This window comes from Pan paniscus, chromosome 16, assembly GCF_029289425.2.
Source record: "Pan paniscus chromosome 16, NHGRI_mPanPan1-v2.0_pri, whole genome shotgun sequence".
Taxonomy (NCBI): Eukaryota; Metazoa; Chordata; class Mammalia; order Primates; family Hominidae; genus Pan; species Pan paniscus.
Genome location: NC_073265.2, coordinates 41,966,683 through 41,981,338, shown reverse-complemented (window position 1 = coordinate 41,981,338; position 14,656 = coordinate 41,966,683). Strand labels below are relative to the sequence as shown.

Sequence of the window (14,656 nt, the reverse complement as noted above, 5' to 3'; positions counted from 1 at the left end):
AGCCGCTGTACCCAGCCTTGGCTATTTTTAATGAAGGTGATATTAATGTTCTTCTACAAAGCTTTTTGTGGACATTTTCTAAAAAGTTTTATTTTGAAATAATTTCAAACTCACAGAAAAGTTGCAAGGATGCATAAGGAATTCTTATGTACCTATTAGCCAGATTTAACAATGCTTTATATTTTGTCACATTTGCTTTATCATTCTCTGTGTATATGTTTACATAATTATTTTCCTGGAACCTTGGGAGAATAGGTTGCATATATCATGCCCATTTATCTCTCAATACTTTCACATGTATAGTCATGAGTGGGCTTTGGGGCATACCAGTGGGATGGTGGGAGGTATGCTGAGCTCTGCCCCAAGGATGATTAATATCAATTTCAATACTATATAAACATTTTGTTCCTATATAGCTCTGTTCTCTCTTGTGATGATCAGTTTTCTGTGTCAACTTGACTAGTCTCTGGTCCCCAGTTACTCATTCAAACACTAGGTGTTGCCATGAAGGTATTTTGTGGATGTGATTGCTGTTCATAATCAGTTCACTTTAAATAAAGGAGAATATCTCACACGGGTGTGCAGAGCAGTCCAGATTCTCAGGAATATATTGAAACTTTTCAAAGCCCTCAATGGGGTAAAGCAAAAAGTATCTGAGACAGGTCTTGATCAATTTAGACATTTATTTGGCCAAGTTTAAGGACTTCCCTGGAAGAAAAAAACACAGAATCACAGAAACAGTCTGTGGTCTGTGCCTTTCTCCAAAGATGAATTTGAGCACTTCAGTATTTAAAGGGGCAGAGTGGACTGGAGGGGAAAGAGGGAAGGCATGGTCATCCACATGTTGCAAGGGAAAACGAGCAGTAGGGGAAGAGTCAATTATATATTCCTCTCACTCTCAGTAAATCAGCACATTATATAAGATAACATGAAAATAGAGTAGCTACCTGTGAAGATATTTGACCTTTTATCTGTAGCTATCTGCTTAGGAACAAAAGAAAAGGCAGCTTCTTGCATGACTCAGCTTTCAGATTAATTTTTTCCTTTTGGCAGAGTGAAGTAGGGTCCCAAGTTTTTACTTTCCTTTCACATTTCATATCTCATTCCCCAAATTTTCTTTTAAGATTTTTGGTCAGCTTTTGAGTTGGTCTCAGCTGTTGTCACTGGCTCAGGCAACTGCAATATTAAACAATCATCCCTGATTGTTTTTGTTGTTCAGTTTTTTGGTGGGGACAGAGTCTTGCCATATTGCCCAGGCTGGTCTCAAACTCCTGGGCTCAAGCAATCCTCCCACCTCGGCTTCCCAAAGTGTTGGGATTACAGGCGTGAGCCACCACACCCAGCCCCCTGATTGTTTTTGACAAATGCCTCAGGAATTGATGGAAACTGAGTTGAGACAGGAATAACACACGGTGGTCACAAGAGAACAGAAAATTCCAGGCAGTAGTTTCGCATGGCTAAGCAAAAGGTAACTGTCAGAATAGCTGCAGGGTTGTGAACCAAGCTGGCTAAGACTAACTGGACCCAACATGGCACTGGATTTGACCTAGGTTTCTCCTAGGAATTCATTGTATGCTCATTAACATACTCAATCACATGCCCATCAGTACCATAACAGTTACGGGAATACCTGTATTTGGTGTAAAAATGAGTGGCACCAGAGTTCCAAGAAATCTCTACTTTTTTCCAGGAATCTTCATGAATATTCCACCCCTTTGGTGAAAGAAACCCATGAAGATAGAAACCACAAACCCCATTGTAAGACTCTCTCTTGAGTATGCACACTCCCCTTTTTTTGAGTTTTCCCTTTATAATAAATCTCCACGCTTTCCCTGTTTTCTGACTCATCCTTGAATTCCTTCTCATGATGATGTCAACATTCTGGACACTGCTGGGGTCAAGGTCCCACCTGCTTTTGTGGGCCTCCCTCAGCCCACTGGCATCAGAGCCAGGTAAAATGTTTAAAAGCCCTGTGAATGGAGGTTCCCAGAGAACTTCCCGATAAGTCAAAGAATGACCACGATCTGAGAACGGTGTTTTGAGAGAGCACCAAACCCCTTGTGCCGTCCCCCTCCCCCTCCAGAGGCTGCCAGGCTGTTAGTTTTTAAGGAGACTGCAAAGCTGGGGAGGAGGGTGTATGAGTCCATTCTCACACTGTTATAAAGATACTACCCGAGACTGAGTAATTTATAAAGGAAGGCGGTTTAATTAACTCACAGTTCCACATGGCTAGGGAGGCCTCAGGAAACCCAATCATGGCAGAAGGGGAAGCAAGGAAGCAGGCACCTTCTTCACATGGTGGCAGGCAAGAGACAGAGTGAGGAGTGAAGGAGGAAGAGCCCCTTATGAAACCATCAGATTTTGTGAGAACTCACTCACTATCATGAGAACAGCATGGGAGACCATCCCCCATGATCCAGTCACCTCCCACCAGCTCTCTCCCTACACACGTGGGGATTATGGTGATTACAATTCAAGATGATATTTGGGTGGGGACACAGCCAAACCGTTGAAACAGCTCCATTGTCTGGAGTAAATACCTGGGGTTCATTGTCTCACACCAAGAAAAGTAAGGACACAGTCACACACAAGGAGTGGGTTTAGCACTGCAAAGTCTAATAGACAAAGAAGAGGAAAGGGAGAGAAAGATTTCTCATTTTGAGAAAGCAGGTCACCCAAGAGAGGGTTTCCAGGTTTGGGGTGGAACGTGATTGATTTTGTAGAGAGGCTTTAGGAGGCAGTGATCCAGTTACACAGGGCCCAGGGGATTGGTTTGACTAGGTGTGTCATTTACATAGCCTACGGAGAAACTGGCCCTCCCACCCTAATCATTTATTATGCAAATGTGACTTCTACCTGGCTGTCACCGTGACACCTGCACACGTGGCTTTACCTGGCTGATGCCATGAAACACGCACATATGGTGACAAAGAAAAGGGAGCGGGAATCACCATATTGAATGTACCTGGCTTCCAGATACACCTGCTGGCATTTACATATGCAAGCACCTAGCTTGCATATCTATGCCTGAAGCTTGATTTTTCAGGCTGCTTTCTGTTAGTGAAGAAGTGGTTTGGGGGCTGCTTTTTATTAAAGGAAAATTCCACTGAGAACTCTTTTACCTGCTCTAACTGACTGGAATAATTTCTTAGTAACTCCTGTATTACCATATCAGAGGGGATAGGAATAGCCCAAGTTAAAATTTTCACTCACGTCTGTGTGAAGAGACCACCAAACAGTCTTCGTGTGAGCAATATGGCTGTTTATTTCACCTGGGTGCAGGCGGGCTGAGTCCAAAGAGAGAGTCAGCGAAGGGAGATAGGGGTGGGGCTGTTTTATAGGATTTGGGTAGGTAAAAGAAAATTACAGTCAAAGGGGGGTTGTTCTCTGGCGGGCAGAGTGGGGGTCACAAGGTACTCGGTGGGGGAGCTTTTGAGCCAGGATGAGCCAGGAGAAGGAATTTCACAAGACAATGTCATCAGTTAAGGCAGGAACAGGCCATTTTCACTTCTTTTGTGGAGGAATGTCATCAGTTAAGGCAGGAACTGGCGATCTGGATGTGTACGTGCAGGTACGTGCAGGTCACAGGGGATATGATGGCTTAGCTTGGGCTCAGAGGCCTGTCATTCCTGTCTTCTTTATTAATAAGAAAAATAAAATGAAATAGTGGTAAAGTGTTGGGGCGGTGAAAATTTTGGGGGGTGGTATGGAGAGATAATGGGCGATGTTTCTCAGGGCTGCTTCGAGCGGGATTAGGGGCGGCGTGGGAACCTAGAGTGGGAGAGATTAAGCTGAAGAAAGATCATGTGGTAAGGGGTGATATTGTGGGGTTGTTAGAAGAAACACGGCTTAGGAGGAATCCCGGGCTGTGGGCATTCCTTGGCCCAGTGGCCAAATTTCTGGCATGTGTAGCAAGCTCCTGTGGGAAGAGGTTCTGGAGGAACGCCTGGCCGCTGCGGTTCAGGCATTTGGAAGTTCTTGTGTGCTGGAGATGTGGCTGGGGTTTGTCTCACAGTGGAGGCAAGGAATTGCAAATTTTTTCTATTATTGTACACCTTGAAGGCGAGATTAATTAAATCCTATTGTGGGGTTTGAGGGCCGGAAGGAGTTTTATTTAAAGTCGGGAGCGGATTGGGTAATAAAATGTATATTGAGAATAAGATGGCCTTTTGACCTTTTAGGGTCTAGGGCTGTAAAGCATCTCAGGGTTGCTGCCGAATGAGCCATGAACTGGGCTGGGTTTTTTATATTTGATGAAAAAGAGCCTAAATGCTAACTGATTTGGGACAGGTCGGATAAAGAAAAAGGAGCATTAACCTAGACTATGCCTTTAGCTTCAGCCACCTTTTTAAGAAGAAATTGCTGGGCAGGTGGGGGAGGGCTACTCATGGAATGAAACTGTAAACCGGACCAGGTGTGAGGAGGGGAGGTGATAAAAAGATTATAGGGTGGAGGAGCGGAGGCTGAGGAAGAATTGGGACCTAGCTCCACCTGGCGAGGAGCAGCCTGGGGAGGTGGGGAGAGGTCAGATGGGTCTGTAGAAAAGGAAGATTAGAAAGACTCAGCGACGCTTGGGGTTGGGACTGAGGGGATAGGCAGGAGGGAAAGAAGGAAGATTTGGGATGAGTTGCATTGGGCACAGAGACTAGGAAGGGACCAGTGTGTAAAAGAATGCCTGGACGTCAGGCACCTCAGACCGTTTGCCAATTTTATGACAAGAATGATTTAGATCTTGCAGGATGGAAAAATTGAAAGTGCCATTTTCTGGCTATTTGGAACTACTGTCAAGTTTGTATTGGGGTCAAGCAGCATTGCAGAAGAAAAGATGCTTAGATTTTAGGTCAGGTGAGAGTTGAAGAGGTTTTAAGTTCTTAAGAACACAGGCTAAGAGAGAAGAAGGAGGAATGGAGGGTGGAAGGTTGCCCATAGTGAAGGAAGCAAGCCCAGAGAAAAGAGAGAGTAGAGACATGGAGGGAAGGGGTTCGGGGGTTCTTACCCTCCAGAAAAGCGGGAAAGTGGTCGGGGCGCAGAGATACGAGGTCGGGGTGTGGAAATAAGGGATCGGGGCACAGAGATATAAGAGGTTGGGGTGCGGAAATAAGGGATCGGGGCGCAGAGATAGAAGAGGTTGGGGCACGGAAATAAGAGATCAGGGTGCAGAGATATAAGAGGTCGGGGTGTGGAAATAAGGAATCGAGGGGCAGAGATACAAGGTTGGCATACTTGCCCCTCCCCCAGAAAAATGGGACTTGCCGCTAAAGGTGAAGGAGAAGGGGTTGGGGGTTTCTTGCCCCCCAGAAAGGCAGAGAAGGGGTAGAGACACGGAGAGAAGGTTGGGGTACTTGCCCCTCCCCTAGAAAAGCGGGACTTGCCGCTAAGGGTGAAAGACCAAGGCGGGCATCCCTGCATGGTCTGACACCTCTGAAACCTGGATTAATAATCAGAGAGGCGTCCCTGCAATGATTAAACACCAAGGGAAGGCTGCCTTGCCTGGTCCGTGACCAGCACCGGAGTTTTGGGTCCACGGATAAAACCTGTCTCCTTTGTCTCTACCAGAAAATGAAAGGAATTGAAATTAAGAGAAGGGAGAGATTGAAGTGCGGCGCCAAGATTGAGAGGAGAAAGAGGTTGAGGGATAGTGAGGGAGGTTGGAGAAGAGAGTAAAAAGAGGCCGCTTACCGGATTTGAAATTGGTGAGATGTTTCTTGGGCTGGTCAGTCTGAGGACCTGAGGTCGTAGGTGGATCTTTCTCACGGAGCAAAGAGCAGGAGGACAGGGGATTGATCTCCCAAGGGAGGTCCCCTGATCCGAGTCACGGCACCAAATTTCACTTGCGTCCATGTGAAGAGACCACCAAACAGGCTTTGTGTGAGCAACATGGCTGTTTATTTCACCTGGGTGCAGGCGGGCTGAGTCCGAAGAGAGAGTCAGTGAAGGGAGATAGGGGTGGGGCCGTTTTATAGGATTTGGGTAGGTAAAGGAAAATTACCGTCAAAGGGGGGTTGTTCTCTGGCGGGCAGAGTGGGGGTCACAAGGTACTCGGTAGGGGAGCTTTTGAGCCAGGATGAGCCAGGAGAAGGAATTTCACAAGACAATGTCATCAGTTAAGGCAGGAACAGGCCATTTTCACTTCTTTTGTGGAGGAATGTCATCAGTTAAGGCAGGAACTGGCGATCTGGATGTGTACGTGCAGGTACGTGCAGGTCACGGGGGATATGATGGCTTAGCTTGGGCTCAGAGGCCTGACAAAAATGTCACAAACCTGCTGTTCTTACTGAGATTCAGGCTGTTTTTCTTAAACATTCCTTCAATTGTTGCAAGCCTTTGGATAATTTCCAGAGTTCTGAAAAAGTTGATTTTGACGTTTTGCCAGTGTTCTCATCGCCTTTGTAGAGGAGATGCTTTTCAGAGCTTCTTCTCTGCCATTCCTCCCTGCCCAAGGATGAAAGCACCAAGCTGATGTTCACGTGCCCTCTCAGCAAGGAAGCCAGCAGCCATACATGTTAGCGGTTCAGAAAGCTTCAGAACTCAAAATCATTTTTTTTGAAACAGAGCCTTGTTCTGTCACCCCAGGCTGGAGTGCAGTGGCGTAATCTCAGCTCACTGCAAGCTCTGCCTCCTGGGTTCAAGCATTTCTCCTGCCTCAGCCTTCTGAGTAGCTGGGATTACAGGTGTGCACCACCACACTCAGCTAATTTTTGTATTTTTAGTAGAGACGGGGGTTCACTATATTGGCCAGGCTGGCCTCAAACTCCTAACCACAAGTGATCCACCCACCTTGGCCTCCCAGAGTGCTGGGATTACAGGCATGAGCCACCGCACCCACTCTCAAAGATTTTTTTTTAAACCTTTGTAACTTCATAATTGTTACTTTTGTCATGCCAAGTCTATTTCTCCACAGGGTAAAATGCCAAGGTCCTGAGGTCCTGGGTTGGGTACTTGTGATAATTGGGTAGTAACTGAGTCACTGTGCTCAGGGAAGATGATTTCATGTGCCCTTTTCTGAGTTCACACATTGAGAATAACATGGTGTGCTCTGTCAGGTTCCTGAGAAAGCTGATATATATATATCAAGTTATACAGTGTAAATTAGCACAATTGGTATTTGTCAATTATACCTCCAGAAAGCTGTTGTTTAAAAATTATGGGGCATGTCAAAGGGCACAGAAGCTAGCTTGAAAGAGCTCCCAAAGCCTAAGCTTGGATAATTTGAACAAAAAAATAAATAATGATAGTACTGGATTATAGTCCACAGAATAAAATATGCATGAGTCCATACTGAGCTAAATGTATAATTGAATAGATAAATAAATGGGGGAAAGGGACAGTTCTTCCTTATAGTAGAATTCCTATTTTAAAATGTAGGAGAGATGAAAAGATGAAAATAGGTAATCACAACTATGCAAACGAATACCGCATTAATAATTGCTGCAGGCAAGAACCATCTAGAAATTCTAAAGTCAATAGGTAAAGTATGGTAAGAAATAGGATATTTGCATAATCTCAAAGCATTTTCCTGCAATACTTATTAATTGCGAAGGAAAAATAGCAACTTTAAACAGGAGGAACTTGACAGGTCCCCCCCTCTTAACCAAGAGATGAAAGTTAGCATCACTACTAATAAATAAGACGTATCAACATCATGCATCCCCTCATATGATGCACTAAGAACATGGCAGTATTCTCGATAAAGACAGATTACCTCAACATAATCATGAGGAAATAGCGGACAAACTGAGGGACATTTTACAAGATAATTGACCATTACTCTTCAAAAATGTGAAGGTCATCGGGTGCAGTGGCTCACACCTGTAATCCTGTAATCCCAGCACTTTGGGAGGCCGAGACCGGCAGATGGCTTGAACCCAGGAGTTCAAAACCAGCCTGGGCAACATAAAAAAAAAACCTATATATATATAGTGGGGACAGGGTTTTATATATATTTTATATATATATACTATGTATATACTATATATATACACTATATATACTATATATAGTAGGGACAGGGTTTTATATGTATATTTTATATATATATATGTATGTATATATATATATTAGCCAGGTGTGTTAGTCCATTCTCACACTGCTGTAAAGATAGTACCCGAGACTGAGTAATTTATAAACAAAGGAGGTTTAATTGACTCACAGTTCCCCAATGCTAGGGAAGCCTCAGGAAACTTACAATCATGGCAGAACGGGAAGAAACACATCTTACATGGTGGCAGGCAGGGGAGAGCCAGCATGGGAAAACTGCCTTATCAAACCATCAGATCTTGTAAGAACTCACTCACTATCCCGAGAACAGCATGGGGGAAACCATCCCTGTGATCCAATCACCTCCTACCTGGTCCCTCTCTCAACACATGGGGATTATGGGGATTACAATTTGAGATGAGATTTGGGTGGGGACACAGAGCCAAACCATATCACTAGGTGTGGTGGCATGCACCTGTGGTCCCAGCTACTCACGAGGCTGAGGTGGGAGGAGTTCCTGACCCCAGGAGGTCGAGGCTGCAGTGAGCCCTGATGGTCGTGCCACTGCACTCCAGCCTGGGTGACCCTGTCTCAAAAATAAAAAAATAAAAATAAAAAAATAAAGTGTGAAGGTCAAGAAAGATGGAGGAGCTATCACAGATTAGAGGAGTCCAGGAGACAAGACAAATAAATATAATAGAAGATAATGAATCATTGGATCCTGGACAAGAAAAAGAGCATTAGTGAGAAAGCTGGCAAACTTCAAATTATATCTGTGGAGTAATTAACGGTATTGTACAAATGTCCATTTCCTGGTTTCAATTATTGTCCTGCAGTTACTCTTAGGAATGTTAATATTAGGGAACCCTGAGTAAAGGCCAAGCAGAACTTCTTGTACCATTTGTGCAACTTTTCTGTAAATCTAAAACTATTTCAACATAAAAAGTTTTAACACTCATTAAACAACTATGTCAAAATTCGTTTTTCCCTGAAAGCACAGTTGTGAACTCTTTCTTTGCTGATAGGTTGCTAACAAAATTATATGAAAAGCCGCAATCCAGTCATTTGTAACACAGGCACCTTGGGCCTTAACCTTTTCCAGACCACAGCTCTTTAGTAATATACATTTTGGCCAGTAGGTGGCAGCACTTGACCAGTTTACCATCAGCAAAACCCAGGGGAAAAGGGAGCATAAAGAGAGGGAGGTAAAACAATGAGATATCCAGAACACAGGAGCAGAAGGTGACAAAGTCATTATTTGATGGACAGTCACTATAGGGAGATGCCATTTTTATGGGGATTTACATGATGAGGCAGGGAGGAATGAACTTGTAAACAGTGATGTAAGGCTTGGAGACAAAATTACCTGCCCCTACCCCATCCCCACCCTATCCCCTACGCTTTCCCCTAGCCTGGGGCATCAGGAAGGAGCCCTAAGCATTACCTCTGGGTAATCGCTGGGTGATTAATACCACACTGGTGAAAGAAGAATAAAGGGTGACTTGCAAATGTTTCACACTTTCAAAAAAATGAATTACAAAGAAATTATAAATTATATGCTAGTATAGGAAGTTCCATCATTTAAAACATATTTTAAAAATAAAACTATAGCCAAATTATGTATTTGTGTACATATCTATGTATGTATTTGGAGACGATCTTGCTCTGTCACCCAGGCTGGAATGCAGTGGTGTGATCACAGCTCTCTGCAACCTCAAACTACTGAGCACAAGCAATCCTCCTGCCTAAGCCTCCCAGGTAGCTAGGAATACAGGTGTGTGCCACCATGCCCAGCCTCCAAATTTATAATTTTTTGTTGTGGGCCTGGGAGGAGCTCCACTCAATTCTCTTCTGTCTTCTCTCACAAACCCGAGATCTGCTCACCATGTGCAGTTGCCCGAGCCTATACCTGACCACAGTTATCTCAGTTATCTGTTAGTTGCTGAGCCCCAGGAGGTCAAGAAACTTGTTTTTGTTGTTTTTTTCTGTTTGTTTGTTTGTTTGGTCACCCAGGCTGGAGTGCAGTGGTGTGATCATAGCTCACTGCAACCTTGACCTTCTGGACTCAAGCTATCCTCTCAAGTTAGCTGGGACTACAGGTGTGCACCACCATGCCCAACTGATTTTAAAATTTTTTGTAGAAATGGTCTCACTAAGTTGCCCAGGCTAGTCTCCAACTCCCAGGCTCAAGGGATCTCCCACCTTGGCCTCCTAAAGTGCTGGATTACAACCATAAGCCACCGTGCCTGCCAAGAGACTTATTTAAAATACCAAGATTAACAAGTACCAGAGCTGGGACTTAAAGCCAAGACGTTGAGTAAGTCTATTCCCCCTTCCACAGTGCAGAAACCCATTCCAAACTCATGTCTTTTATCTGTGAAGGACAGGCTCAAAGGTGACAAGGATCTGAGTTGCATTTCAGCAGCAGATACCAAGGATTCCCTGATAAAGCTGAGTTTGCCAATTAGGCTGAACCCTCCCAGCCATGACTAAGACATATGAAATATTAATATGTATTTCAATAATGTTTCATATTCTGATTTTCCTAGGCGGGGAACTTCTGGTCCTCATTTCTCTACCCCACCTAACTAACCTTTCCTTTTCCCCAGTGGAAGGATAATGGTTGTGAAATGTAAAACCCAAAGTTTCTGACCAGAGCTTCCTGAAGCTTTTCCCAGAGTGACCTCAATCACTAGGCCTCGAACCAAACAAACAAACAAAGAAATCTATTTAAAGATATCCTTTCTACCACTCCTAATCCATAGCCTACTGCTAATGGACAGATGGGCATGGTGGTGCCTGCTCAGAGAGCTCCCCAGCGCTATCAAAATACTCAGTCAACGCTCACTGCCCAGCAGGCTGCACCTCCTCCCAGCCCACTCAGCAGAGCAGCCACTTGGAAGGATGTGTAGGACACGGCCTTCTGAATCAGCCAGAATCCAGCAGGGCTCCCTGGGACCTAGGCTTGAGGGATATTAGGACAGACAGGAATGAACTTAAAGAGGCAGTTCCAATGGGAGCTGTTCCTGACTCTCAGGTCCAGGCCCAGGTTGGGGGCCATTAAGGGCAGCTGTCTCTATAGGAACCTCAAGGTCTAGTCCAAATCTTCCAGCCCAGGAAGCTGGAGCGCACCGATAATAGTTGGTTCTTCTCACTGGTTCCTCCTGAGAAAGGCCTTCTTAGAAAGGAGAGACTCAGGCATGATTGAGGTTTCTATGCTTGGAGGGCCCTGAAGCCTCAAGTGACTTCCCTCTGCCTTCCCACCCAACAGGGAGTCTTTATTGTTCACTTTCATTCATAATATACTGAGACCCAGAGTGCAGGTTGTAGTCCTGGGACATGCTTTTTTTTTTTCTGCTTTGGAACTTCTTGCTACATCTGCAGCTGAATGTGATAGGATCTGGGTAAGAGGGCTTGAATACTGTGATGCAAGAACCCTGGCTTTACATAACACATGTCCTGCTCTGCTGATGGTGCAAAACTTAATACAAGAACTCAACACCCACAAAGAGGTAACTCAAGAATCACAGCCATGTATGGCTGCAAACATTTTGATTTGCTGTAATTTCCTCTCCACACACCCCATCCCAGTTGTCAGTAATGACACTTGCTTCTGAGCAACCAGCACAAAAATGAAAATGTAGCATAGCCATGTTTATCCTGGTCTGGTAACCTTCAAGAATTCAAAGTTCAAGGGGAGGAAAAACACTGTTTTTTTAACTTCAGGGTACATCTTTTGCAAATAAAACTTTTTTTAGAGTCAAAATAACATTTTTACATTTAGCCAAATGGTATGGTTATATTCCTTTCTGCATAAGGATTTTCTGGGGAAAAAATTAAATAAAATAATTATAGTCTTTAATATATAATTCCTAATTAAAACTCAAATTTCCCAAATTGTCCTAAAAATGTCCTTTATACTTGGTTTCTCTAAACTAAGATCCAATACAAGATGATACATTGCACCTGTTTTTTAATGTCCCTATAGTCTCTCAATCTCTAACAGTCTCTTTCTGTCATGCTACTGACTGTTGACATGGCATCAGCTGACCTGCCAAATGCCAGTCCTCCTGGATGTGTCTAATGGCTTCTTAGTGATGTTATATAGCTTTTTCTCTATTCTTTGAATTTTTTGTAACCTGGAAGTTAGATCTAAAAGTTTGAGATTCAGGTAAACGTTTCGAAACTGACAGAATTCTAAGTGTATCTTATAAATGGAGAAAGTGTCACACGGAAAAGCTGAGTGACATAAATGATCATTATACAAGTTATATAAAGTATCAAACATGTATGAAACTGGTACTTCTCAGACCACATTTATCTTAATCTCATGAAACACAAAACCTACTTATTTATTCATTATATGAATGGAGTCTACTTAACTCTAACCTTAGAATCAAGTAAGTCACAAACATGAAATGTTTTGTATAGAAATCAGAATGTTACAGGCTTCTACAGGAAACTCCCTTGTGTTCTCCTGGGAAATGGATTTGTCTGTTTTTATTTTTGACTTACAACCCTATCCTGATCTCAATCCTCATTCTGGGCAAGGCCCAACCCCTTCTACTTTCACAACTGCTCTGCCTGGTCTCTACCTGCACCCTAAACCCATAAGGGACGAAAGCAAGAGTAGCAGCAACAAATTCAGGTAGAAGAAGCCTGGATATGTGAAGGTCTACCTTGCTCTCAAAGTTTATAAGCACTTCTCTTGGCAAAACTTAACTTACTCCTAAAATATTTTACCAGGTTTTATTGAATAAATACTGTTTTATGAGCTTATCTCTTACTAAAGCAAGCCACCTTAAGGTGGCCTTGGCATTTTTTGTTTGTTTGTTGAAGGAAATATTGAGCCTCTCAATCATCCTTAAGCCAGGCCAGCTTCTGCCCTCTGTTGTGACCATGGAACACAGGGCAGCTGCTGGGAAGGATGAAATCCCTCTCCAAGTGCTAAGTTACCCTTGGAGCAAAAGCAAGGAGGCAAAAAGAGGGAGAGCTATAAAGGGGTATATATTATACATATGCCTGAATATGTACAGAATATTTCAGGAAGCCCAGATAAGGCTGCTAAGTATGATTGCTGGGGGATGGGGGTTGGCGAGATGGGGAATAACTGGGGTACTGAGGGTACTGGGGAAGAAGACCAATTTTAATGTATACTCTTTTTTTTTTTTTTTTCTTTAGAGACAGGGTCTCACTCCATGGTACAGGCTGGAGTACAGTGGTGGAGTCATAGCTCACTTCAGCCTCCTGAGTAGCTGGGACCATAGGCACATGCCACCATGCTGAGCTAATTTTTGTTTTTTGTAGAGTCAGGGGCCTTGTTTTTTGCCCTGGTCTTGAACTCCTAGCTTCAAGTGATCCTCCTGCCTCAGCCTCCCCAAGTGCTGGGATTACAGGCATGAGTCACTGTGCCCAGCTATATATCCTTTTGTACTATTTGAATTTTGTTTTACTGTGTGCACATATGACTTTTTCAATAAGCACAAGTTGTTTTGTTTAATGCATTGATGGATAATGTTACCATTCTTGGGAGGATTACATTTGAACATGACTTCAGCTAAAGGAATCTGTCACTGATAGAATTTCAGGTGGCTGGCCAAGTAGGGTGGCTCACATCTGTAATCCCAGGACTTTGGAAGGACTAGGCGGGAAGATCACTTGAAAGCAGGAGTTCGAGACCACCCTGGGCAATATAGCAAGAGTCTGTCTTTTTTTTTTTTTTTTAAAGGAAAAAAGGAAAAGAATTTCAGGTGGCTGACTCTCTAGCTATTAAGGTAGAGGAGGTAGTTTTTGCTAGAAGAAAGCCCTTCCCAACTCTTCTGAAGTTATGATGACAGTTCAAGACGGAGCCGACCATGTTTCTGGGAGAAATTCTATGGTGGGCTATACTTGTATTTAGGCAGGTCTCCAGCAAGAGAATGTCCTAGTCAAGCAAGTGCGGCTATGGCCTTTACTGTCCCTCTACAAGGTGAAACCTGCTCTCTCCCCCAGCCAGAGGAGAGAGAGGTATTTTTAAGCTTGGTGTTGGCTTACGCAGGGTTTCAGGTATTCTCTGGGGTGTACTATGAGACAAGAAAGCCACAATATAACACTTAGACTCATTTGCCCTATCTCAATGTGCTGGTTTTATGCACCTTGGAGAATTGGACCATAAAAGCTGTAATAAGTGAAAACTATTTATTATGCTTCTCCAGTAACCCTTTGGCTATTGTCTTTCTTTTGCTTCTGAAGCAGAAGTGCAGTGCAGCAGTGGGTCGCTAACCTTACCCTCACATCCTTTGGCAAGGGGATAGAAAAATTACCTCCATAGCATTTGCCTTAAGTAGACCAGGAAGAGAAACCAGATTTGGGTCTATTACAAAAGAACTAGAATTACAGGAAGGTTATTTAGGTTCTCTTCAGAAGGTGGCATGCGTTAGTCATAAGATCTAATGGCACGTGCGTGAGACAAACCAAGTCAACAGGAAATGGATCATGCCATCTGTGAGAAGAGGACAAAAGTTGAAGCATGTGTGCTATGCAGAGTCTTTGCAGATTTGGGGAGGGTGGATTTTTTCTCTCACCAAAAGAAGGAGTGGAGAGATGTTGATTTGCAGAATTGATTAACAGAAGAGGATGCAGACACTTCACTTAAATAAATATATCCCCACAAGCTACCAGCTGAGCAACTGCTGGGCTA

General features: G+C 43.7%; 1 long non-coding RNA gene across 1 annotated transcript; it reads right to left on the bottom strand.

Annotated features, from left to right (window-relative positions):
• Positions 1 to 3,245: 3,245 nt before the first annotated feature.
• Positions 3,246 to 6,239, bottom strand: LOC129394005 (uncharacterized). The gene is made up of 2 exons (XR_008621179.2): positions 5,680 to 6,239; positions 3,246 to 3,636 (listed from the first exon to the last, which is right to left on the bottom strand). It is a non-coding gene; the product is annotated as an uncharacterized LOC129394005 (long non-coding RNA).
• Between the last annotated feature and the right edge of the window lie 8,417 nt (positions 6,240 to 14,656).